At 58.2% G+C, this 25,945-nt stretch overlaps 1 long non-coding RNA gene across 1 annotated transcript; it reads left to right on the top strand.

Annotated features, from left to right (window-relative positions):
• The first annotated feature begins 14,560 nt into the window (after positions 1 to 14,560).
• On the top strand, positions 14,561 to 18,417 carry LOC139038425 (uncharacterized). The gene is made up of 3 exons (XR_011491382.1): positions 14,561 to 14,773; positions 16,791 to 16,868; positions 17,352 to 18,417. It is a non-coding gene; the product is annotated as an uncharacterized lncRNA (long non-coding RNA).
• The last annotated feature ends 7,528 nt before the right edge of the window (positions 18,418 to 25,945 follow it).

Genomic DNA, 25,945 nt, shown 5'->3' with positions numbered 1-25,945 from the left:
CTGGCCTCCATCCTGGGTGTCTCCCTCTGTAGGTGAGAAGCCCTGCCAGAGGCCAGTCTATCGTGGACTCCTGGCGCCGGGCAGAGCCGCTGGACGCAGGACCTGGGTGACCTTCTTCTCCCACCTGCCGGCCAAGGCTCAGCTTTCCTCTTGTTGGGGGCTTGGATCCGAGGCGTGCAGGAGGCAGGGGGCTGGAGGGCGCATTCTTACTCAAGTACAGATGGAATAGGAGCTTTTTTTTTTATCCCTTTCTTCTAATCCGGGAGTTATTTATAGCTTCCTGGTGGTGGGCAGAGATGGTTTTTCCAAAGTCTTGCTTGGTGTGCAGGAGAACCAGTGACAAGAAATGCTCAGCTCTGGAGGACAGGGGCTCAGCCTCTGCAAGAGGGGTCCTTAGCTTACCCCTTCTCTGGTGGTGACCCCACAAGACCCCTGACCCTGCTCCAGATTCCTTTCCACTTGTGGTCTCATCTCTCCAATTTTATAGACATGTGCGGTGGTTACACCGCAGTCCTCATGCGTGTGAATCCTGACAGGGTAACAGAAATGATTCTGTTAAGGGATTCTATCAATAGCCCTGTGTTGAATACTAATTGTTCGGCTTCCCCCAGAAGCAGGCCCTAAACGTGGATTTGAGTGCAGGTGACTAATGCGGGAGGTGACCCTTGGCAACATAGGTAGGGGAGTGAGGAGGTGAGAGAGAGAAGGGAAGGAAGCCAGTGAGGGGCGGCTGTGCAGCTAGCCAGACCTGCAGGTGTATGGAAGCCCCTCTGGGAACCCTGGGAGGCCACATGGGGACTGCTGCACTGCCAGCCCGCCTCCAGGGCAGGGAAGCCAGTGTTGAAACTCTGCCTCCCTTGTGCTGTGGGGACCGAGCCTGCAATTCACCCAAAAACAGCATACATGGGGAGGAACTGTTTAGAAACTTTTATAAGGTGCCAGAGTAGCTTTATAACTGTAAAGTGTGATAAGAATTTGGAGTTTATATTTAGCATATTCCTGAAATAGAAAATTTTCTAGAAACGTATTTTTAATGTAGTTTATGGCATGGCAACCCACTCCAGTACTCTTGCCTGGAAAAATCCCATGGACGGAGGAGCCTGGTGGGCTGCAATTCATGGGGTCGCAAAGAGTTGGACGTGACTGAGCGACTTCCCGTTCACTTTTCACTTTCATGCATTGGGGAAGGAAATGGCAACCCACTCCAGTGTTCTTGCCTAGAGAATTCCGGGGATGGAGGAGCCTGGTAGGCTGCCATCTATGGGGTCACACAGGGTCGGACATGACTGAAGTGACTTAGCAGCAGCAGCATGGAGGTATTGGGGCTTCCCAGGTGGCACTAGTGGTAAAGAACCTGCCTGCCAATGCAGGAGACATAAGAGATGCGGGTTTGATTCCTGGGTCCAGAAGATCCCCTGGAGGAGAACATGGCAACCCACTCTAGTATTCTTGCCTGGAGAATCCCATCAACAGAGGGGCATGGTGGGCTACAGTCCATGGGTTCGCAAAGAGTCCGACAACACTGAGCGACTTAGCATGTGCACATGGAAGTATTTGTCTATGACATGTTGGAAATAAAAACGTGGCCCTTTACCACCTCTAGTCTGAGAAGTACTGACCAAGGGGAGAAAGATAAGTAACCAAATAAGTAACCTACTTATGAAACAAACATGACTAAAAAAATAAAAACAGGAAGTACTATGAAGAAAATGAGTAAGGACAGGTCCTATTTCAAACAAAGTGGTCATGAGGGCCTCTTGGAGGAGGTGACATCTGAGGTTGGAAGAGTGAGGAGGACCCGTCACTTGAACGTTTGGGGAGGGGTCTCCAGGCAGAGGGGACAGACTGTGCAAAGGCTGAGCAATTAAAAATAAAGCTTCAAAGGTCACAGGACTGGAAGCAGCGGGTGCAAGGCCAGAGCACAATGAGCAAGAAGAGACTCTCATTGTCTGATGAATAGCCTTCCATTTATGGGGAAGACTCTTTCCCCACAAGACTCTAGGATCCCAAAGCCCTTTTATGCTTACTGCATCTTTTCATCCGCCCTGTAGTTCCATGAGGTCAGTGGGTGGAAGAGGGCCCTGGGGCCTAGAGAGGGGAAGGGACGTGCCCAAGAGCATAAGCCAGCATGTTATTAGAACTCCACATTATAGCCACGAAAGCCCTGGCTACAACAGGCTTAAATGGGAGAAAGTTAAAAAGAATGGTTCATGTAACTGGAAGATCCAGAAATAAACTGAGCTTCAGGTAAGGTTTGATCCAGGAGCTCAAGATTGGATCTATCCCTCAGACTAGCTTCCTTAATGATGACAGCATGCCTGATGCACCTCCTGACTTTTCATCCTCCCTGGCCACTGACAAGGAGAGAGGCCACTGACTTCCCAGAGCTCTCATGGAAGAATGGATCCATCTCAAGCCCCAAGAAGCCTCCCTGAATGGCCCATTGGTCCAGTAGGGTCACGTGTCTAGTCCTAAATCAGACAGTATCCTGTACTCACTGACCTAGGCATGTGTTTCCTGAACCAATCCCTATGACCAGTGGGTGGGGTTACCCTGACTGGATTCTAAGAATAAGGCCAGGAACAGTATCCTGGATCAGCTTGAGGGGAATGGAAGGGATGTTGGGGAGGTGACTACCATGTCCATCACAGCCAGGAGGTGTGAGCCCTGGGGTGTGGCCCCTGGGTTGACTTTTTTTTGCTAAATCATGCATTTTCTCTTCCAATTAAGTACGCTGTTCCTGGAGAGAAGCTGGGTCAGAAATGGCCACAGTGGGACCTCTACTCTTTCATGTGAAGCAAGGTTGATCATCTAAGTTGTCTCCTGACTACCCACTCACTGCGGGGGCGGGGCATTCAGGGGTGGAAGACTTCCTGCATCAAGAAACCTGTGGGGGCGGGAAGTGTTGGGAGACCTCAGGACCTCTGCTCATTGCCCCTTGGATGAGTGTCTGGGCAGCCCCTCCTGGGATGCAGGGTCTCCTGCTGCCCTCCTCACAGACAGAGCCATGAAGCCCTGGCCTGGCCTTTTTGCTCTGGCTGCTAGGAGCTCAAAGCCCACCTGTGCCTCTCTGCCCTAGCTTTCCTCGGGCGTGATCTCCCAGGTGGGGCGCCTATAACTTCTGGCCTCGCTGTTTTATCCTGGACTGGCTTTCGAGTCTTAGGCTAAGGGGATAAAATCTTAAAAATGATGCTTCCAATTATTTTTGGAAATTGGAGAGAAACACCTTTTTTTGAATGTTGCAGACCGTTTCACCCCCTCTGACTTGCCAGAAGATTCCGCTGTATTCTCAGAGCCAAGCCTGGTGGTCTGCACTGAATATTGTGGATGTTGTGTCAGGGGCTAACTGCTGTGACATTGGGCCCTGGTACTCACTGGGGTGGGCAGTGGCTACCTCCCAGGCTTCGGGAGAAAACATACCTCTGCCAGAAAGCTGGGTCCTCTATGCCCCAGCCCTGTAGCCCTCGGTCAGCACTTATCTAGGGCCTCAGGTCCTCAGTGGTAGGTGGGAGCACGGTCATGGTGCTTCTGGGTGGGACACTGTGGGGGGAGGTAGGAGAGCTCATTGTTCAGGCCCTGGGTCGGCCTGGCATGCAGTGACAGCCTGCAGAGTGTCAGCTGTTTCCGCTGGGACTGTCCACTCTTTGGCAGCTAGCCTTCTCCCCTTGTCTTAACCCAGGGTGGGATCTCCTCCTCTGTCCTTCTCCACCCTGGAGCCCAGCGCATGCCTCCTCTCCACATCCCTCACTCGGGGCACCAGCAGCCTCGCCAGGTCACTCACACCCACACCACCGCTGGTACAGCAGCATGTGGGGCAGGGTGTGACCTGTCAGTAGTCACGCGGGACCTCTGCCCCTAGAACCTGCTTGTGGGGGCTGCTCTGAATGTTATGAATGTGACTGGGGGCTGTCAGCTTGCTGAGCAGGGAAGCTGGGTATCCTGGGGGCCCCCAGGGGAGGATAGGAGTTGGGGTGTCAGCTCGGAACCCGAGGCAGGTTCCCTCTGCCTTCCAGCCAGCACAGCATTCCCAGGGAGACTGGAGACTCCATGTCCTTCCATATTCCAAGGAGATGGCTCCCGTTTGATCCTTGCACTGCTGGGAACAGGGGTCAGGGCCCCTCCACCCCCTGCCTCTGCTCCAGTTTCCTCGGGAACAGACTCTGAGGAACAGTGAGAATGTTTAATTAATTGCAATTACAATCTTCAAAGGAAGCCGGGAGTTGAAGCTTGTTCCTAATTACTGTGTTGCGATGTCGGCCGGCTCCCCAAATTGATCATGTTAGAATTTCCGATGGAGGATTAATTGAGTTGCTGCGAGGACCACTTTGCGTCCCTCCCCCTTAGATGTGGCCTGTGCTCAGCCTGGAATGACAATGAGGGGGAGCCAACCTGACGAAGAGCTCCCAGCCCAGGTCAGAGCCACAGCCTTGGCCCTGGTTCAGGAGCGGGGCCGTGGGCTGGCCGAGCGGCTCCCTGCGGTCCCTGGTGCATGCACTTCACCCAGTGTCTCCTGCTCCTGCTTCTGGAATTTCCCTGCGTGGGGGATGCTCTCTCAGCCCCCTGTGTTTAGGTGGGGCCTGCGACTAGTGCTGGCCAGAGAGTTTTGGTCACCTTGACATGCGTCTCTTCGGGGCCAGAGGCCTTCCTGCTGGGACAAGACCCTCAGGAGTCTTTCCTTCCTCTGCCCCGTGACCCGTGGCCCCGGAGACAGTGCCTCCTCCACAGTCCTGCATCCTGGAGGCACTGCAGCGAGAGTGAGAATCGCCCATCGTTGCCCCAGCTCCTAAGATTCGGAGGCTGTTTCCTCCCGTGGCTCGGTCTAGCGCCTCCCGATTGATACAGCCTCTGCAGGCGAGACTGTGCAGGCCCAGAGCCAGATGAGACCAAGGGCCCTTGTTCAAAATCAGGAAAATAGGAGGATGACAACAGCAGAGCATTAAACCGGCCCTGGAGTGTGACTGCCCCGGTCCCCGGCCCCAGACCCTGTAGAACGAGAGGAGGGAGCTGTGAGCAGGCCTCGTGGAGGCAGGTTCTGTGGGACCCGTGGCAGGAGAAGGGCGTGGGCCGCCCTCCCAGTCCTCTGTCCTGCAGGGCCTGCCGCCCTCCCGTCCCGGCCTCAGGCGCCTTCTGCTGCTTTCCATGGAGCCGCCGAGCTGTTGCTCCTTTTCAGACGGGCTCTCTGCTCTGCGATGTGCCCTGGGCGTGGGGGTCGCAGGCCCCCGGGAGCGCTCCCATGCAGGGCTGCAGAGAGGCTCGAGGGGTGTCAGGCAGGTAGGGGAGGGAGGCCACCAGAGAGGGCTTTGATCAGAGCCCCCAGGGAAGGGGTGGGGGGCAGACTCTGAGGAGGGGAGCCCAGGAGGTGAAGGACGCCCGTTTCTTGTGTAGGACCGAACTAACAGAACTTTGGCTTGTTCCTTGGTGGGCTTGGAACAGACCAATGGCAGCGTCTCATAATTCTTTAAAGCCTGCATTCATAGGGGTGGTGCTGATTTCACCCCCAAGGGGATCTGGTTCTTGGGGGGTTCTTAAGTCTGGTTCTTAAGATTTCAGTGAAGAAATATTACTTGTTATGTTTGAAGCACAGCTACACATAAAGTACACACACAGAGATGCACAGTTCATCTGTGGTCTTAAAATTTCGTGGGGGGCAAGCTAGGAAGACGTGTCTAAAAAGACTCCTTAGGTGCCGAGGGGCAGAAAATGAAAGAAAGGTTGAGAAGCACTGGTCTAGAAGGATCAGTTTGCTGTTATGGGTTGAAAATAGATTTGGGTGCGGGTTCCACAGAGGCACTAAAAATTGAAAGTGTCAGCTGCCCAGTCGTGTCTGACTCTTTGCAATCTCATGGGTTGGAGCCCGCCAGGCTCCTCTGTCCATGGGATTCTCCAGGTGGGTTGCCATGCCCTCCTCCAGGGGATCTTCCTGACTCAGGGACTGAACCCAGGTCTCCAGCATTGCAGGTGGATTCTTTATCATCTGAGGCACCACGGAAGCCCAGGAGAGCTAGAAGCAATTGCAATAATCCAGATGAGCCGTGCTGGAAATCCGAGATGAACCTGGGAGGAGGTACGGCTCCAGTGCCACTTCTGGTTAGAGAAGGAGAGATGTCAGGGAGGCTTGGGCAGGGGCAGCGGGAAAGCTGGACTTCTATCCCCTGGGATGGGGAGGCTGGAGAGGAGGCCATCTGAGGAGCCTGGTGGACCCCAGTGGCGGTGGCAGGCTCAGCTCAGTGGAGGCCTTGGACAGATGGGTGTGTTGGGGACCCAGGCTCAGTGCTGAAGGAGGACCTGCCTGGTGCTGGCTGAGATGTTTGAACGGCCGAGGAAGGGTGCACTTGGAGTCCCTTGGCTTGGTACGTCCTCAGGCTTCTCATCTGTGAAATTGGCACTCTGTCACTTGGCCTGAGCCTGGTTTTTCTCTGTGGGGCAGGGACTGTCTCCAGCAGGAGCTGCTGAGGGCCGTTTGAGGCCCCAGTGCTGGGCTGTTGCCGGGGTGTTGAGTGTTCTCATGGCCTTTAATTACTGAATGCTAACGAGCCCTGAAATTAAATTAAGAAGAGGAGCTGACCGCCAGCGTCCCTTCTCCCCCGCCGTGACGGAGTTAATGGGGATCCTGGGGACAGGTCGGGGCGGGGGGTGGGGTGGTGTTAATGAGGGCAGGGGGGCTGGAAGTTTGCAGGGTGTTCTGACATTCAGGCTCATGTCATTCTGCTGGCTCCTGTGGCCCAAGGAGAGAGGCAGGGCCTGCCCCAGAGCGTCCGAGCCCCAGACCAGGCAGTCTCATCGTCCCCCACTCTCCCAGCTGGGGAGACTCAGGTCTGCCACCATGGCGGGCAGAGCGACCAGCAGGTTCCTGGTTCAGTGTCCGTGCTTCCTCTGATGGCCCTGAGCCAAGGCCAAGCTCTCTGACCTCTCTGGTCCCTGGTCTCCTCTTCTGTGGGACAGAGGGACGGGTGCACCATGTGGGGTCAGCTTGTAACTGTAGGAAAGGGTGGACGTGCGTCCGAGCTTAGCCAGGCTCTGGCTGCAGGATGGCTGGTCTCCCCTGGCCATTGAGGCCTCCCGCCTGGAGCCCGAGGCACCTGGGTCTGTGTTGACCCAGCTTCCCTGGAAGGGGCCTGTGTCCTCTGACCCCAGCCCCGTCATCAGTCCGTGGCCACACTGGCCTCCTCTGGTTCCCAGGCCCGAGAGCGCTGGAGAAAGCCCCCAGGAGCACCCTCCTTCCGTTCCACATGCGTTTGTCACAAATCCATGAATATGCCATCTTTGCCCACCCCCTCCAGGCGAACTTCCTCCACTTCTGCAGCGAGTTCTACATTAATCACCGCTAATTGCTAGCGGGAGTCGTTTATGTCAAGAGCCATTATTCCTGGGAATAAAGAGGAAGAAAAGATGCTGCCTTTCAGGAACCCTGGCGTTGGCCCCGAGGGAACAATGCCAGGCCAGGACGAGGGCCCCGGCCCACCCGGCCCACTTCCAGCGGCTCCAAACCACGTGTGACAAACGCGGGCCTCTGGCCTCTGATGCATATTCAGGGGAATGAACGCATCCATCATGTTCACGCGGTCTTCTAAAGTTGTTGTGAGTTTCCTTGAAACCAAGGAATGTTTTTTCTTTTTTTTCCCTTTTTGGCAACAACAGCTGCGAATAAGTTGACACTTACTAAAAACTGCCACTTCTTGCTTGGGGAGGGAGCAGAGGAGGGAGACCCCTGCTTGCCGACCCCCAGGCCCAGCCCAGAGCTTGCCCACTAGGACCGGTATGTTCCAGGTTCGCTACTGGGAGGTCAGGCTGGGCGGTGTACCTGCGAGGTGAGGGGCGGGCCGCAGCTATGGGCTCCAGGGGCCCACCTCCCGGGACCCAGAGGAGGCCCTGAGGGCTTTCTGCACGTCTCACATGCTGAACGTTGCTTCTGTGTTTTCATTTTTATTGGGTCTGAATTCAGCTTATTAACTGGAATATTTGATTGGTATTTTCTTATAACCAGAGTACGGCGTCTGATGTCTGTTAATCCTGCCCGAGGCCACACCTGCGAATACCAGGGCATGAGAACAGGTGGGCACAGGCTGAACATGCATGTGCCCATGTGTGGGTGTGCAGATGTGGGCCCGTGTGCGTGCTTGTGTATGCGTGTGTGCACATGCATCCATGCATATGCAGGCTTTTGTCTGAGTGTGTCTGTGGTCATTGTACATAAACAACACAAAGGGGTCTTCAAAGTTTCTGAAGCCCCCCTACTCCCTCTACTCCCCCCAACTCTCTGAGCTCTGATTTTAGGCCCATTTTATTGATGAGGACACTGAGGCTGCGAGGGCTTAAACGGCTCTCCTGAGGCTCCCAAGCGGAGAACCAGCCTAGCTGGGACTGTGTCCACAAGGCCCCCTTGAAGGTACGGAAGTTGCTGCTTGGAGGGGCTGGGGGCTGGGGCCAGGACACAGGCTCTGCGGCCCTTCCTGCATCCTCCCCTCCCCCGTCTCCCCCTTCTCTTCTGGCTGGTCCTGGGCCCTCTCACTAGCCCCGCCTTGTCTGTCTTCCCCGCTCTGAGCCTGTGCCCCTGGGTGAGCAAGTCGGAGCCCACCGAGGCTCAAAGGCGAAGGGCAGCTGCTCTCCTCCTGGGCCCCGTCTGCCGCTGGCCCTGGGGGGGTCAGTGACTCGTCTCTCACCCCCACGCCCCCCACTGGGCACCCGGCATCTCTGTCCTGTCCACCTCTCTGGCACAGGCGGTCTCCCCGTCACACTCGCTCACTTTGCACACCTCCTCCAGGAAGCCTCCTTGGATCCTCCTGAAGTCTGGGTTGGGATCCCCGGGACTGTTGTCACTCTGAGTGATCTGCTCCGCCATGTGCTGTCTGCTCCTGGAAAGGCTGAGTGCTGTGTGTCCACGTGTGTGGGGCCAAAGCAAATGCTCTGAGGTCTCCTGCATTGGACTGGAACCTCAGGCCCAGGTCGGCTCTGCCCTCAACGCTGACCCCTGCCCCATCCCTGGGGGGATTGCAGGCAGGTTCCTCACTGTGGCTGATGCTGCCCATGGGTCCAGGCCTGCTCTGCTGATGTGTCGAGATCCTGAAGCGAGTGCTCAGCGCAGCCAGACATGCTCCCTGGTGGCTTGGCGATGTCTGCTGTGGGTGAACCTCCCTCCCCCCCCCCCCCCCCAACACCACCTGAAGGCTAAGTCCTGGGGGCAAGGTCGGGAGGGGCTCTCACGTCTGTAAGTCTGGCACAGGGCCTGGAGCCGGGAGCTCGCCTAGTGGCTGACAGAGGCTGGAGGGGAAGGCTGGGCAGGGCAGAGGGAGGAGGGAGCAGGCCGAGGAGGGGCTGCAGGGGCTGGCCCCAAGGGTGAGGATGGCGAGCAGCTGGCCCTGCTCCTGCCCGCGCTGGTTTCACCTGGCTCCCTGCTCCTCCTCCAGCCAACGTGCTGGGACTTGGGCGGCCCCGGGCGGGCCCTGCAACGCTCGGCTCTCCTGGCAACGGTGCCCCGGCCCCAGCCATTCTGGAGCCAGAGAGCCAGCAGGTAGGATGAGAGCGCAAAAACCCCTGCCTGGGTACTCAGCAGAGCCTGCCAGGCATAGCCCAGCTCCCAGACCCCGAGGGCCACTCAGGAGGCCCAACAGCCCTCTCAGTCCTGGGGTACCCAGTGTGGACAGTCAGCTCAGGAGCAAGTGGCCTCAGGCCCCAGGCGGTCGTGTCCTTTCTTAAATGCCTCGCAGCCTGACAATGACGGCCCAGCTTCTCCACCTCCATCCTCCCCTCCCCCTGGTCTAGGTGCTGCTGGGGCGGCCAGCTCCTTCCTCACCTCCTGCCTCCCGCATGGAGCCCCGGCCTCAGAGAGACTCAGGCTCACACCCAGCCATGTCCCTTACTAGCTGTGCCGTCTGGGCGAGGGTCTCCTGGCCGCCGAGCCTCTGTGAGACGAGGGTGGTGCAACACCAAGAGAGGTGGGGAGTCTGAGATTGCTGACTGGGACCCCAGGGAACTCAGGGAGCTGGGTGGCAGAACCGGTCCTGCCTCCATCCCTGCTGGGAATCTCCAGGTCTCCAGGCGTGTGGGGCCACCTCCGCAACGCTTTGGAGTCTCAGTGAAGGACCAGATGGTGTTTTGAGCATTTTAATAAGAGCTATTTGCAGTGTTGTCGCCATAAAAAAAAATTCCTGCTTAATGAGCAAATGCATGTCGGTAGCGAGTTAAAGGCTCTTGGATGTTTTAAATATTATGTACGTCGTGTTCGTGTTAACAAACCTGATTTTTAATTACACCTTCTCTGCTGCCTGGCTGGGCTGAGGGTAAGGGAAGGGAGAAAAAAAAAATCAGGCAAAACAAGCGTGGTTTGCCATGAGAAGTGACAGCCAGACTCTGTGGATCCCCCCCTTCGCAGACACGGCTGTGACGGCTGACAGATGCCAGAGCTTGGCAGGGATTTGGTACTGGGCCGCCCTCGCTGACCTTCACGTCCGAGCTCTGACCTGGGCAGAGAATGAGCGCTGATCCCTGGCTGAACACTGAGCTGAATTCTGGCCACACACTGAACCCTGCTCCCTGACCACAGGCTTAGCCCTGATCCTAGCCACACATTGAACACCCACTGTTATTTCAGGCTGAGTCCACATCCTGGGCACTAACTGAGCTTTGACCTTGATCGTGATCTGAGCCCTGATCCCAGACATGAGCGGAACGCAGAGCGTGTTCACAGACTGAGCCCTTAGACACCAACGACCTCACTCCCTTTGCTGGTGTCTCCAGTGGAAGGCTTAAGGCTTCAGGAACTCCTTCTCTTTCTCCCTCCCTCAATATGTCCTCAGCGCTGCCAGGCAGGGGGCCTTGTTTCCACCTCAAAGACCTCCTCCTCTTCTGTCCGTGAATCCCACACTGAGCTCATCACCTGCTCACCTCTGCCTTCTCCAAGCCTGCTCTCCTACCGGCCCTGCTGGTTGACGGGCTGGGAATCCAGGGCGCACTGCTTGCTTCAGTCTGTCCTCATCGGTCCCTGAACCCCTGAAGAAGGGACAGTGGCTGGTTGTCCATTTGTAGTTCTGGCTCCGGGCTCTGAGCCTGGAAGGCAGGAGACTTTTATCACAAGTTTTTTGAATGTATGAGCAAGCTGGTCCAGAGTCTCAAGGCTGGGTCCCTGCTCAGGTCAGCCAGGCCCGTGAAGAACTAAACCCAGGGGCATTGGGGAGGCCAGCCAGGGGTCATACTGAGGGTCCTGTCCAGGCAGGCCAGAGTCTAATCTGGTGCAGGGTGGGGGGCTTGGGCCTTCCGTGGGCATTCACTCAGACCTGCTGTGAGCCGATGGGTTCTGGGTCCTGGCGACACACCGTGGACAAGACGCTGACCCGCTTTCCAGTAGCCTAGGTCCCTGGGGGACACACGGGCAGATGCTCCTGGGTGGTGATGGGGGCTGCCAGGTGAGGGGGCAGCTCTGGGGACACACGGGCAGATGCTCCTGGGTGGTGATGGGGGCTGCCAGGTGAGGGGGCAGCTCCGACTCTTTGAAGACACAGTGATGCCACGTTGCCGCCGAGCCTGAGGGCAGAAGAGGCGCTGGGGAAGCGGCCCTTGGGCATAGGGCCCCATGGGGCGAGTGCCTGAGGGAGCCCGGAGACCTGGCCCAGGCTGGTGCGCAGCGGGGCCCTGTGCCATCATCTCCGGGCTTCGTGTGTGCTGTGGGCTGATAATTCACTCCGCGAGCCCAGCCTGTGAGCCGGGCGCTGTTCCAGGAGGACAAACAGACAGTCTGCCTGCCCTCCTGGGGAGCTTCCACCTTAGCGCCCCAGTTCTGAAAGTGAGGGTTGGTGGAACTCTGAGAGGGGTCCCCAAGATGCTGTCAGGGGAGCCACAGGTCAAAGCCGCGTTCGCGGTAACACTCAGATGCTGTTGTTTGCCTCTTCTGTGTTGGTGTTTGCACAGAGGGTGCAAAAGCAGTGACAGGCAAAGTGGCTGATGCTTGGGCACGGATCGGAGCGGCAGCGCCAAGTCCTGCTACAGTGATGGGCGTCTCCGGGGCCGCACGCCTGCAGCCCCGCCCCGCCGAGGGCAGCCAAAGCCAGCTTCCCTGAGGCTTGGGGCTCTCCTTTCAGCGCAAGCACCCAGCTGTGCGAGCGCTCTGTGAGGGGCGGGAGGCACCACCGTGGTGGTCTCGGGAAGAGCCCCGGGCCTCTGTTTTGAGTTACAAGCTCGGCCAGCTGCCTTTCCCCAGGAGAACTCAGCCCTGATGGCTGTCCCCAAGTGTGGCCTCAGCATCCCGGTGTCAGCGCCAGCTCTGTGAACCTCCGAGGGCCCTCCCGGGCATGGGTCCCGGTGACCGCAGAGGACAGACCCACCGGGAATAGGAACAGCCTGGGGCAAGGCTGCAGCATCAGGGGCTGTGGACACAGACCCTACTCCACCCGCGAAGCCCAGTGGCCTGGGGGTCGTGACCTCCTGGGATGTGCCCTCTCATTGGGAACAGGGGGTAGTTACATCCTCCGCGAGGTCTTCTCCCAGTCCAAGTGTTTGTAAAGTGCCGGCATAGGTAGAAGTTCTAAAAATGGCCCAGTCATCACTGGGAAGAAGAATCTTCCAGCAAGCATTAGGAGATGGGCCCCAGTAGTCTATTTTCAAGAGGAGGAATCTGAGGCTCAGAGCAGGAGCTGAACTATCCGGGGGTGCCCAGGCTGGCCACCCCACTCCTAGGGGCCACATGGTGCCTCTTCCCTGCCTGCTCTCTCAGACCCCCAGGGCCCTCCGAGGCCTGCACCCAACCCTGGTTTGTAGCTCAGGCCCTGCAAGGCCTACTTCTCAGAGCGGCTTCCTGTCCGGAGCTGGCTTCCTGGGCTCTGTGCTGGGCACTGCCCTCTCATCCCCACGTCCTGCTGACGGGGGGCCAGGTTGGATGCATGGAGGGAAAGGGGCGCTGAATGAGCGGGGGTGAGGGGCGGCAGGGGCGAGGAGAGACGGCTTCCGGGTGGCTGAGAACCTCTGTCCCATGGATGGGTGTGTGTCTTCTCTGTGCCAGGCAGGAGTAGGGGGCCAGAGGGGCTGCAGGGAAACCGGGGAACCGGCAGGCCCCAGGGATCACAGTGGGGCTTAGGGGCTCTTGTGCTGCTGTTTGATTTCGGCCAGGGAGCCAGGCGTGCCAGTGCTCCTGGCTGTTCCTCACCCCTGCTCTCTGCACGCAGCACAGCACCAGGCAAGCTGGACGCAAACATGAGAGCAGGGTGATGACCAAGGGGCTGCTTGCCGGCAGCTGCCCGAGTGGCCTGGGCCCAGGCAGGGTTTCAGTTAAGGCCGAGTGGGGGCTGGAGGCTTGGACATGAGCCCAAGGGGCACAGAGAGTGCCCTGCACGGCCGGGGAGCCTGGGAGTGCTGGGGAGGAAGCTGTGTGTCAGAGGCGGTCTCGGGAAGGTGCAGGAGGAGACTTCTGTCAGGGAGCAGCCTGTGCAAAGGTCCTGGGGTGGGAACGATCTGGTGTGTTCTGGGAGAGCAGGCGTCTTAGGGCTGGACTGAGGAGTGGGGATTTGGGGGAAGATCAAGGGAGGTCTTGGCCATGCCGGGGACCTAGATTTTCCTATGAGCGGGAAGGGGGTCCCAGTGGGTTCGGGTGGATATTCTTAGAGGATCTTCTGGCTTCTCGTGGGCCACAGAGCAGGGTGAAGGGAGGCGTGGAGGCAAAGAGGCCCGGGCCTGTGACAGGACGCTCTTGAGAGGGAGTGACCGGGCACCCGGAAGGCGTGGGGGAGGCAGATGCCCCAGCTGGGGTCCCTCAGGGCAGGTGCAGCACAGGCGTCAGACAGAGTCCCAGCCTCGAGCTGGGGGCCCGCCAGGTACTTTTTTCATGGAGGCTGCAGCCCTCTCCCAGCAGCCCTGCTGGTGACTTGGCCCCGGTGGGATCCACTGGGATGGACAGACAGACGCGTCAGGATCCGTGGACAGGCAGACGGTTGAGAGGGGCTCACTGGGAGGCGAGGGCAGGCCTCGGGGTGGGGGGTGGGCACTGCAGAGGGCTTGGGGGGCAGCAGGGAGGAAACACACCCACAGTCCTAGGGGAGCCCTGGATCCCAGGTTCCTCACATGCTGTCCCGTGAGAGGTCCCTCTCTCCCACTCCCAACCCCTGGGGAACCTGTGAGCCCCAGGCACCTTTGCCCTCACCGAGGGTCTGGGCCGCTCTCAGAGCTTGGTGAGCCCACCTGACCCCAGATTCGTTGGAGGGTGGGGGTCCTCCTCCTCGCCGCCCCAGGCCCAGCACGCCCAGGCTCTTCGTGGCTGTGGAGTGAGGCCGCCTGGCCGGGACATGGGCTCGAGGGCAGCCTGCATGGTGTGAACTCACTGGGTTCCCAGACTGGCCTTGTCCTTGACCTTTGAGTGACCTTGAGCCCTCACCGCCTTCTCTGAGCGGCCACTTGCTAGTGAAGGGCCAGAGGATTCCCTCAGCCCCTCCAGCCTCTGTCTCCTGGGATTCCGAGACCCTCCCCCCTGGCAGTGATGGGCAGGGCTGGCTTGTCCCCGGGCGTCAGAGCTGCTGGAACGTTCACTCTTGGAAAGAACATGCTGCACAAAAATAGCAGCCTGGTGCCGACGAACATATGCTGCTCCCCGGGGGGTGGCAGGGAGGGGCGAGGGCCCCTGACAGGCTCAGGGCTGGAGGCTTCGCCACTCCCCAGGAGGGCGTCTGCGTCGCCAGCACCGACTGGGGATGGCAGACGGGCTTATGAGGCACCTACTGTGTGCCAGTTACTGCTGTCTGTGGTCTGCAGCTTCCTGAGGGCCTGCGGGCAGGTGGTGCTGCTGTCCTTCTTCCAGGTAAGGAAACCGAAGGGAGAGCGGCCGAGTGACAGCGAGGACACAGGGGCAGGGCAGAGCCGAGCTGTCGGCCTGACCTCCAGGGAGGGGGCGCTGCTGTTGGTGCGGGTGGGACAGACTCCCCACCCATACACCCACCCACCCACTTCCTCATTCATCCGCACATCCATCCACCTGCCCACCCACCCACCTACCCACTTCCTCATTCATCCACACATCTGCCCACCCACCCAACTGCCCACTCACCCGCTTGCCCACCCACCCACTTCCTCATTCATCCACACATCCACCCACCCCCCACCCAGCCACCCTTCCACCCACTTAACCCATCCATCCCTTCACCCGTCCATCCTTCTCTCTTCCTTTCTCTTTCTTTGTTTTTCAAGTCTTGTTGATTTACAGTGTTGTGTTAGTTTCTGGTGTACAGAAAAGTGGTTCAGTTACATATATATATATATATATATATGCACACATATTCTTTTTCATATTCTTTTCCATTATGGTTTAGTACAGGATGTTGAATATAGTTCCCTGTACTATACGGTAGGACATTGTTGTTTATCTATTTTATATATAGTAATTTGTACCTGCCAATCCCCAATCCCTAATTTATCCCTCCCCCACTCCCTTTTCTCTTGGGTAATCATTGTTTCCTGTGTCTGTGAGTCTGTTTTGTAAACAAGTTCATTGTGTCATATTTTAGATTCCACATGTATGCGATATCATATGATATTTCTCTTTCTGACTTACTTCACTTAGTATGATAATCTCTAGGTGCATCCATATTGTTGCATATGGCATCATTTTATTCTTTTCTAATGGCTGAGTAGTATTTCATTACCTATATGTACCACGTCTTCTTTATCCACTCCTCTGTCCATCCATCCATCTTCCCATCCATCAGTCACTAGACTGAAGTGAAAGTGAAAGTTGCTCAGTTGTATCCGACTCTTTGCAACCCCATGGGCTACATAGTTCATGGAATTCTCTAGGTTTGAATATTGGAGTGGGTAGCCTTTCCCTTCTCCAGGGGATCTTCCCAATCCAGGGATCAAACCCAGGTCTCCCGCATTGCAGGCAGATTCTTTACCAGCTGAGCCACAAGGGAAGACCAAGAATCCTGGAGTGGGAAGCCTATCCCTTCTCCAGGGAATCTTCCCAACCCAGGGATCAAACCCAGGTCTCCCCCATTGCAGGCGTATTCTTTACCAACTGAGTCATCAGGGAAGCCTCACATTGTCCTCACTCACTTGTACCCTGGGCCGTAGCAGGGAGCCCTCTGGGCCTCAGTTCCCCCTATGGTACAGAGGGGCCCACTTGAGGCCCTCAACTCTCAGGCTGAGAGTGAAAGTCACCTCCCCAGCTCTGCCCGCGGCCGGGGCCATTGAGCTCCCTAGTGTGCATCCAGACTCTCAGTCCGAGCAGCCTGCTCGTCCCCTCCTCCGGTCGTCCCGAGTCTGCCTCCGTCACTCCCCATCCGGGCTCCTCCTTGGTGCTCCCAGCCCCCTCCTGTGTGATGTGGGCCCTGATCGGGTGGAACGCCATGTGAGGCCAAGGCCACAGGGCTCCGTGGTCAGGGATGTGACTATATCTCTGAGGTCTGAACAGGGCTGGACACCGCACCGGGCTGGGGGCTCTCCTGGAATCGTCACCCTGGGGTTCTGGAGTCCTTCCTCGTGTGTGTCTTGTCTTCCACCTGTTGCAGCTCCGGTCAGCTTCCTCTTTGGAGCTTCAGGGCGGCAGTCAGGAGGGTCAGGGGAGTGCAGGGAAAGGCTCCTGGCCCAGCTCAGGGGGCTGCACGTGCTCCTACAAAGCTTCTTCCAGTTGTTTCGGGCGGCTGAGCTGTTGATGGAGAAGCTGGAAGCAGCCTGTCAGGGAGTGGAGAGGAGAACAGCTCCTTGGAAGAGAGGAAGGAGCCGTTACGTGAGCACTGCGGGTGGCTCTGCCGCTGTCTCCCCCGGAGCAGGATGAGGAGGGACGGAGGCAGGATGACTCTCCTCTTTACTCTCTGTCACAGGAGACTTGCGGTTGGACAGGGAGCTCAGAGAGGACCACCCGAACTGCCTCTCTCCCTGGGGACCCGCTGCTCCACCGGGTGAGATGGGCCATCCCCATTTGTGGGGTGAGGTGCCTTCGGGAGCCCCAGAAAGTCTCCCTCACTCAAACATCCCGAGACTGCCCTCCTAGGGCTTCCAAGTGACCTGAAAACAGCATTTCCCCTGGGAGGTCAGGAGCAGTGTGTCAGGGTGGAAGGGGTCTTGGAGCCACTGGGATCAAGCCCTGATGCCTAGGTCTCACCCTCTGTGCTCTCAACTGTGGAGAATGGGAGGGTCCCGGGCCCCACTGGCTGACTCCAGGTGGGCCCGGAGAGGTGCCCTCTTTGTGAGCAGAGTCTGAGGGGGCCCCCCCGCCCCATGCAGGTGCGGTCAGGCCAACACCCCCCGCATACTTGTTCATCCTTGCCTTGTTCATCACCGACAGATGCCTTCCTGGAGGGGCAGGGCACCTGGGTGGGGTCCTCTCCACGTGACCCTCCCCATGGTGGGGTCTTGCTTAATCGCTTCACCATCCCACCCAGTGGCAGCTCAGGCCTGGACCCGGGAACCCGTCTGCTGGAGGTGGGAGGCCAGGGTGCTGACCCCCGAAGAAGCCAGCCCCACCCAGGACGCTTCTCACGTTTTGATCAGCCGACTCCACGCTGGCTGGGGAAATGAAGCGAAGCCCCCTTGAAAGGCGGATGGGTCCCTTGCCCTTTTGGAAGCCAACACGTTTGAAGGGACCTGGAATCTGATTGTTCGCCGATGGAGGCCAAGCTGCCACACATGTAAATTTCCAATTAAAACAGAAATTAATCCTCTCCCCCAACTACCTGCTATCTCCAGCCGGATGAGCAAAAGTTTTATTCTGCTAATTAATGTTATCACCCGTTAGCTTTATTTACATAAGCAGATATAATTCACATGGCTTTGCAGAAGCTGATGGGGAAACTTAAAAAAAATTTTTTTTAAGTTAAAAAAATTAATTACCTTGATCCTCCCTCTTGCATTCTAATCACAGACTTGCAGGGTTCCTCTTTGGTGCTCCCCGAAACCCCCTGGTTGGCGCTTTCTTTGATGAGTGGGAGCTTGTTCCAAACAGAGAGAGGAAAAAGTTGAAAATTGAGCAGCTTGGAGGGGAAGCCAGTACCAGTCTTCATATGAAAGGCCCGATGGATGTGATAATTATTTACGGTTTCTGGCGGTGGGTATTTTGTTACCCAGTTAAATAGACTCCAAATACCACATTAAAATCTTGCAAAGATCCTGGCAGATTAATAACTCACAGCAACTGCTCGGCATTTGGCATGGTTTGGGGGGAAGTTTGAGTCTGTTTGGTGACTGCACCTGCAGTCGCCTCCCTGCAGGATCCACGTCTGGGGGTCCCCTGAGGGGAGGAGCAGCCAAGAGGCATGGGACAGGGCGTCCCGGCCCCGGGCTGGAGACTTCGTCCCTCCAGGGCTGTGTCGAGGACCCCGCTCAACTGTCCCTTTACCCCGAGGAAACAGACTCAGAGGGTCTAACAGGCCGCCTGTTGACCGGAGACTGGCATAAAATATTACGCGTTGTCCTGGGTGGGAGCCGTGAAGTTGGTGTGACAGTCAGTCATCAGACACTTGGAGAACTGTGCTCTGGATCAGTGGTCCCAGCCTTTTTGGCCCCAGGGACTGGCTTCGTGGAGGACAACTTTTTCACAGCTGGGGTGGGGGACGGGGTATGGTTCAGGTGGTAATGTGAGGGTGCGGAGCAATGGGGAGCAGCTGGTGAAGCTTTGCTTGCCCGCAGCTCACTTCCTGCTGTGTGGCCCGGTTCCTAACAGGCCACTGATGGATCGGTCTGCAGCCCCGGGGTTTGGGGACCCCTGCTCTATATGACCTGTGGGTGTGATCTTTTTAGTCTCGGCAGATGGAATCAAGACGAGGTCATAGCGGAGTGGGGTGGCCACTGATTGATGGGCTGCGTCCTCTCAGAAGAGGGAGGGCTGGAGACAGACACCGAGGAGGATCGGCCCGTGGAGACACAGAGTCTGCGGGAAGAGGCAGAGACTCAAGCCAGGACCTCACGCCAAGGAGGCTGGAAGAAGGAAAGGGCCCTCCCTACCCCAGGGCTTCAGAGGTCCGCTTCTAACACCAAGTTTCCAGATTTGTGTCTCCAGCCTGGGTGGGGATGAGTTTCTGTTACAAGAACTCACCCAGACTGTCCTAGGAAAGCAACACAGCTCTGCAGAGTTCCCTGTCTGGAGTGGGAGACAGACAGACAGACCGTCAATACTCCTGGAAGCATCAGGAGTCTCCTGGGGTGGGCGAGGAGTGCAGGCTGCCTGCTCCAGCCAGGGTCAAGGAGGGCTTCCTGGAGGAGGGGAGGCTGGGCTGAGGCTGGGTGCTGGCAGTCAGCTGCGGGCTCAGGATGGTGGTCTCTGCACAGTGCCCCAGCCCCATACCTCTGCCTCTGCCACCCTCTGACCCGGCCGCACTTCCACTGATTCCCCCTTGGAGGTCCGAGTCCACCTGGGGACCCCGCCCGTGGCCCTGCCCATGGCCCTGGCTGTGGTCCTGGGAGGCCCTCTGGGCACCCAGCCCTCCGCTCCGCCTTTCAGCGGCCTCCCACTCCAGCCACAGGGCTGGTGCTTCTGCTTCCTTCCCCCACCTGACCTGAAGCTCCTAGGGGCCTCACTTCACACTGTGTTCCCTGCCTGTCCACCTCCCACAAGTGCCTGGCAAAGGTTGGCCAGACTCTCCGACGGGGCCCCTCCCCCTGGGGGGTGCGGGAGTCCAGGGCACCCTTGGGTGCCAGCCTGGCTCTCCCCAAGTCTGAGCCCTGGGCTTTGTGGAATCCGCCTCCCCTCCAGGGCCTCACGTGCCTCAGGGCTGACATGGGCGCGGGGAGGCCTTGGGCAGCGCTGAGCAGCCGTGGGGCCTAGGGCCGTGCGCCCATCCCCTGTCCCAGGTCAGTTCAGTTCAGTCACTCGGTCGTGTCTGACTGTGACCCCCTGGACTGCAGCACGCCAGGCCTCCCTGTCCGTCATCTACTGCCTGGCGGGGGGAGGCTTGACCGTGACCGTCCCCTCCCACCAGCCAGCCTGCATCTGGGATCAGATGTCACTCTGATCTGAGGCTGGGGCTTCTGAAGAGCTCTGGGCAGGTGAGAAGGGACAGGGCTTCTTTCAGGGGACATGAAAGTCAGACTAACTTTGAAGAAACCCCCCTCCCCACCCACCATTCTCGCCCCCCTCTCCCCCGCCCAGTGCGGAGAGCAGCTGCCAGAGTCTGAAACAGCGTCCTGCCCCCAGAGAGATTTGGGTGTGTTTTTTTTCCCTCTTGAATGAAGGAAAGAAATGATGCTGAGTGGAGACTAATTACCCAAATTGAGGCGGAAATCAGTCGTGAAAGGGGGAGGAAAGGAGATCAGCTAGGAAGTGCCCCTACCCAAAACCGCCACTCTGCCTTCTCCTCCCGGTCGGGCCCCGGGATGCTGTCATCAAAGTGGTTCTGGCTCTGATGGCCTGGCCCCTCCCTGCCCCCAGTGAGGGCCCCAGGGGTTCTCATCTCCCACCTAGGGTCTGCCAAAAAACAAAATTCTACAAATTTTGCCTCCTAGCTTCACAAGGGTTTCCCAGGTGTCCCTAACAGTGAAGAACTCGACTGCCAAAGCAGGAGACCTCAGAGATATGAGCTTGATCCTGGGTGGGTTAGATCCCCGGGAGGAGGGCATGGCAACCCACTCCAGTATTCATCCTAGAGGATCCCATGGACAGAGGAGCCTGGTGAGCTACAGTCCATGGGGTCACAAAGAGTTGGACACAACTGAAGCGACTTAGCATGCTTAGCACTAGCATCACAAAATGTAAAAATATCTCAAAGGGGCAGAGCCATAGAGTTCTTTTTCTTTCCTCTTTTAAAGTTTACTATTTTATTTTTTGGACCAATTCGACCAGAGAAAGACTGCCTGACACCTGTGAGCAAGTGCAAGCAAATGGAGCTCACCCATCACTGTCTCCAAGAAGACCTTGCCGACACGTGGGGCGTCTGGAAATTCTCTTCTTTTTGGTGGAAGCTGCGGCAGGGATGTGGCTGTTTGCACGCTGACCCCATACCCCGTGAGGGCCTTGGTACCTCCCTGAGGGGGCTGTTCTCAGGGACAGACCCACTGAGTTGTTTGAGGAGCCTGGAGCCCATTTCTGAGCTTCAGGAAGTGGTTCTGTAAATGCCTGGGTGTGGAAGGGGCAGGTCAAATGTGAGGGGCCCACTGGGTCGCCACTTCAGAGTCACAGTGGATCACGTAGACGGCCAGAGGGATCCCCGTGAGGAAAACCAATTAACTCTAAAGAAAACTTTTAACCCCAAAATAATTTATGGAGATATAGTTCACAATGATATATAGCTTATGGGCTTCCCTGGTGGCTGAGCTGGTAACGAATCCATCTGCAATGTGGGAGACCCTGGTTCGATTCCTGGGTTGGGAAGATCCCCTGGGGAAGGGAAAAGCTACCCACTCCAGTATTCTGGCCTGGAGAATTCCATGGACTGTATAGTCCATGGGGTTGCAAAGAGTTGGACACGACTGAGTGACTTTCACTTTCACTTTCATAGTTTACATACGATACAATCTGTCCACTTGCAATGTACAATTCATGGTTTTAAGTATATTCACAGGTGTGCTGTCATTTTTAGAACATTTTCATCACTTCACAAAGAAACCTCAACACCGCCACCCCTCAGTCCGCACCCCATTCCCTTCGCAGCCACGAGTCTGCCCTCGGCTCTGAGCATTTCCTGTTCCGGGCGTTTCCTACAAATGGAGTCATACACGTGTGGTCTCCTGTGGACGCTCCTCTTACTGAACCTCTTGTTGTCAAGGCCCATCCACGTGGGAGCCTGGGTCAGGGCTTCATCCTTTTTTAAGGCCAAATCACATCCTGCCGTGTGGAGGGACCCGTCTTCACCAGCGCCAGGTGACAGGCCTTCGGGCCGTTTGCACCTTTGTCTGCTGCGGATGCGGCTGCCGTGGACATCCATGTACACGTGTTTCTGTGGATGTGTGCGTTCGTTTCTCTTGGGTACACACCTCGGAGCGGCACTGCTGGTCACATGGTGACTCCACTTTACCTTTCGGAGGACTTATCAGGCTTTCCCAAAGCAGCTGCATCATTTTCCACCCCCACCAGCTGTGTGTGAGGGTCCACTTTCACCTCCTGCCCAGCACTTAGCATCTGTTGTTTGATTCTGGCCATCCTAAAGGGTGTCATGTGGCATCCCATTGCATGTTTAACAATTAAGCCAAACTTTCACAAACCTGCTTGAGCCCTGGGCCCCACTCTGAGGAGCCAGGGTGTAGGATAGGGTGCAGCCCCCCTGTCACCCCTCAGGACATGCTGGCTTGGCCCAGGGCTGCTGTGGGTGGGTGTGACCTCGCGAGTTGGCACCCAGGGCCTGCGTGGGGCGTTGCTTAGTGTCAAGTAAACCCAGGAATGAACAAGCAAGAGGGTGAACTGGGGCGGGCTTGGGTTTCCACACGGCCTCCTGCGACTGGAAGGAGCACGGCGCTGGAGGTGGCCCGGGAGACCCTGGGCAGCGGCTGAGAGCCGCAGGGCCCTGGGGGCTCCTGGGTGTGCAGTCCTGGCCACTCTACCTCCGTTTCCCCAGCTCCTTGGTTGGCTTCCCTGAGAAGCAGACTCTGTGGGTTGGAGATCGGGGTGCTCGTCCTTCTTTCGGGGGCCCGAGGGGGGTGGTGAGCAGTCGGTGCAGCTGTGACGGGAGTGTCCAATCCTAGGAAGGAGGCAGTGGTGGAGTTTGAGGTGCCAATGTGGACCATCAGAGAGGTGATTTCTCAAGGGCATCCTTCGTGGTCCGTCTCCTGCAGGCTCTGCAGGGGGAGAAGCAGGGAGAGCTGGATCTACTCTTGCACCCATTTGCTGGATGTGGAGATTGAGGGCAAGCGAGCACGAGGGGCGCGCCTTGGATCTTTCCTGTCGCCTTTTTGGCCAGTTCTCACCTCCTGGGTGGACCGATTTGGCAGCATAGGCTGCGGACAGCCCAGCCTCAGTGATGTAACAATGAAAAGGCCTGTTTCTTTTCACGCAAAGTTGCTGCTGACTGGCAGGGGTGAGGCTGGGGGCTGCTCCACGGAGTCCTCTGGTCCCCCAGGATGACAGAGCCCCACCTTCTAGAATGCTCTGAAGGGGGCAGCGCAGCGGAGAAGACAGAACCACCAGCCGGTCTGTACTTTGGCCCAGAAGAGACATGGCAAGTCTCCATGCGGCCCATCGGGAGGTGGGAGGCAGGCAGAATGTCAGGGGGCTCCACTGTCCTGTCACAGCCTGGCAAGAGACTCTTGGGAGCCTGTTTCCTTAGCTGCATGGATGGGGGGCCCCATCTACTGCTGAGGTGTGTGGACCTGAAAGACAGTCGTGGTAGAGTCAGAGGGTGCTTGATCCACGCCTTGAGTCCAGACCCAGGCCGGGGGCCCCTGTACCCTGTGGAACTTGGGGTGGGGAAGTGGCTGTGGGGGGCGGTTCTGCAGCAGCCCGCGTCACTGGGGGCGGGCAGGGCCCTGAGGCTCAGAGCTCCTCCCTGGAAAGTGACATTTGGAAGGAGGCGGGCCTGGGGCTCACTTAACATCTGAGTGCTGCGCTGAGTGCTCCCGGGGGCGGCTGGCAGTGACATTAGCTGGGATGCAGTTGGCACAGACAGGCAGGCAGGATTTAGGGGTCCAGAGGGGGCTTAGGAGGAGGCTTCTTTGTCCTCCAGCCCCTGCGGGGAGAGAGGGAGGGAGGGAGGCGGGCCAGGACAACGGCCTGGGGTCTGGCCCTCCGCCCTTTCCCGCAGCCCTGGCCCTCAGTCCCCAGACTGGACCACGTGCTGGGTCAGGGCTGATCCCACCCCTCACTCCACCAGCTGTCACCCAGCCTCCTGGGTGACACCCCAGCCTGACCTCTCCTAGGGCCCCCTCCCTCCTCCACCCCTGGGTTATCTGCCCCCCTTCCCCACCAGGCCTAAGTGCTAGGGGGCCCAGGGGTGGTCTGAGCTGCAGCCCCACAGGCTCCGAAGAGGACGGCTGGTCTGAGGACCTGGAGTCGGGGGCCGGCTCCCCCCTGACCCTGTGCTTTGATTCTGAGGAGCAGAGCAGTCCCTCTGCAGTCTGCCCACCCCCAGTGACCCCAGTGACCCCCGTGACTGCAGAAGAATCACGCCCGCAGCCCCTTCCCTACCCCAAGCCACCCTGGAGCCCCGTGCCCGGGGATCTGCTCTGTGTAGTGTGCCAGCCAACGCCTCATACATGCTGTGGGGGTGGAGGGGGGAGGGAGAGGGGCCAGGGCCCCGGCCCAGGCCAGCTGCAGAGTCTGAGCTGGGCTGGGCTCCGGGTCCTTCCAGGGTCTTCCCAGACTGGCTCCCAAAGGAAGTCCCGGCAGTCCCCCGCCACAGCCTGCGGCTGGGTCTGTGCTGGGATCTGTCCGGGAGGAAAGGACTCGGCTCCTGCTTGCTCCAGTGTCAGGCAAGGAAGGCCTGAGACAACGGCCCAGGCCTCACCTGGCTCCTGATCCTCTGCGCAGGCTGCCTGGCCTGCAGTTGAGGGTGCGGGTGTCTCTACCTCCTCTGCGGCCGCCTCCGTTGGGGCACGTGCCCTGGGGCCTGGGAGCACGTCGTGCCTTCTTGGTGAGTACCCCCGGCCTGTGGGGATGCTTCCCGAAGCTCTGGCCAGCTGGGCCTTGCCCTGGGAAGCTACCTCCTCTGTGTGTCCCTGGCCGATCGCTGGTCACTGCAGCCTCCGCTGCGTCTCCTGCATCTCCCAGAACAGCACCTCCAGGGAGAAGGCAGTGCCCCTCTAAGTGCTCTCCTGTCTAGCCCCCAGGAGATGGGCCAGGCTGCCCAGGCCCTCAGGCCTGCATCTAGGCTGATCCTGCCGCCACAGCCCTGTCCCTCGTCCTTGCCGACACCGGCTGGCCTGTGAGGCAGGCTCCAGGCTCACTTCCTTGGGAGGCTCTGCCCTGGCACCTGTGTGGGTGAACAGGCCCCTCCATGTCCTGCACCTTCCCGGCGCCCAGCCAGTCGCGCCCAGCAAGGAGCCTGGAGCAGCAAAGAGTCCTTTCCCACCAGGGGCCCAGGGGTGCAAAGCCATCTTTATCCATCAAACCTCATGTTGGGCAGTGACCCGGGGACTGCAGAGGGCACCCTGCGGTGGGCAGGAGGTGCCACAGGTGAGCAGAGTGACCTTGACGTGAGGCTAAGCCTCATCCCTGACCCTGACGTTGACCCTTCTCGGGTGAGGTGGCGGGGCCAGCCGAGGGGCTGGGTGTCAGCCGAGGACAGTGGGGCCGTGGCATCATGGGGAGGGCCGGTGGAGGTGTTGATCTGGGAGCCCGAGGAAACTGGGCTGGAGTGAGAGGAGGAGCCCGGAGCCTGCTAGTCAGCCAGGCTGGTGCCTACAGCTGCTGTGATGAAGGAGGGAGGAGACGCCCCTGAGAGACGCCAGGAGGAAGATCTGCCTGCTCCTTGCAGGTGGCGGCCAATTGCCTGGGACACAGGTGGCCGGGGGGTCGGCCCATCCAGCCCCTGGGGATCTTTGTAAAACCCTAACTTCAACTTGTGGAGTGTGAGCAAGCCTGGAGGGGAAGATGGCCTGACAGCCACACGGCCAGAAAGGCTTCTGTTTGGTGTGGGGCTGGATGGGTGTGGGGGAGACACCCTATTTGTTTCTCAGGACCAGATGCTGGATTAGCACACGGGCAGTGTTTGTGCCACAACAGAGTCTTGGGGACCTTGTGCAGGACCGCCGTGTACAGTTGCTCAGGTTGCACATCTCACAGCTCTAATGTGAATGATGACCCCTGGGCCCTGTGACCTTGTTTTGTGTGAGGATTGAAACTGAGGGCTGGCCCAGGTTCTGGCTCTTCCCTGCTAGGCCAGTAAATGCTGATGCTGCTCCTCCTTTAGGTCTGCCCAGTTCCAGGGTCCCCCGTCTGGGAAACCTTCTCAGAGTGTCCCTCCCACGCCCCACCCCAGGTAAAGCTAATTGCTGCCTCTTTCATTGTGACAGGGCGCAAATGTCCCTGGAGTCTCTCCTTTCCTGTGTCCCTGTCCCTGTGGAACGTGAGCTTGAAACTCTTCCCATCGAGAGGCAGAGTCAGTTTTCCACCCTT

Source organism: Odocoileus virginianus, chromosome 15 (assembly GCF_023699985.2).
Source record: "Odocoileus virginianus isolate 20LAN1187 ecotype Illinois chromosome 15, Ovbor_1.2, whole genome shotgun sequence".
Lineage (NCBI taxonomy): Eukaryota > Metazoa > Chordata > Mammalia > Artiodactyla > Cervidae > Odocoileus > Odocoileus virginianus.
The sequence above is the reverse complement of the archived record's forward strand: the minus strand, read 5'-3'. Positions and strand labels throughout refer to the sequence as shown.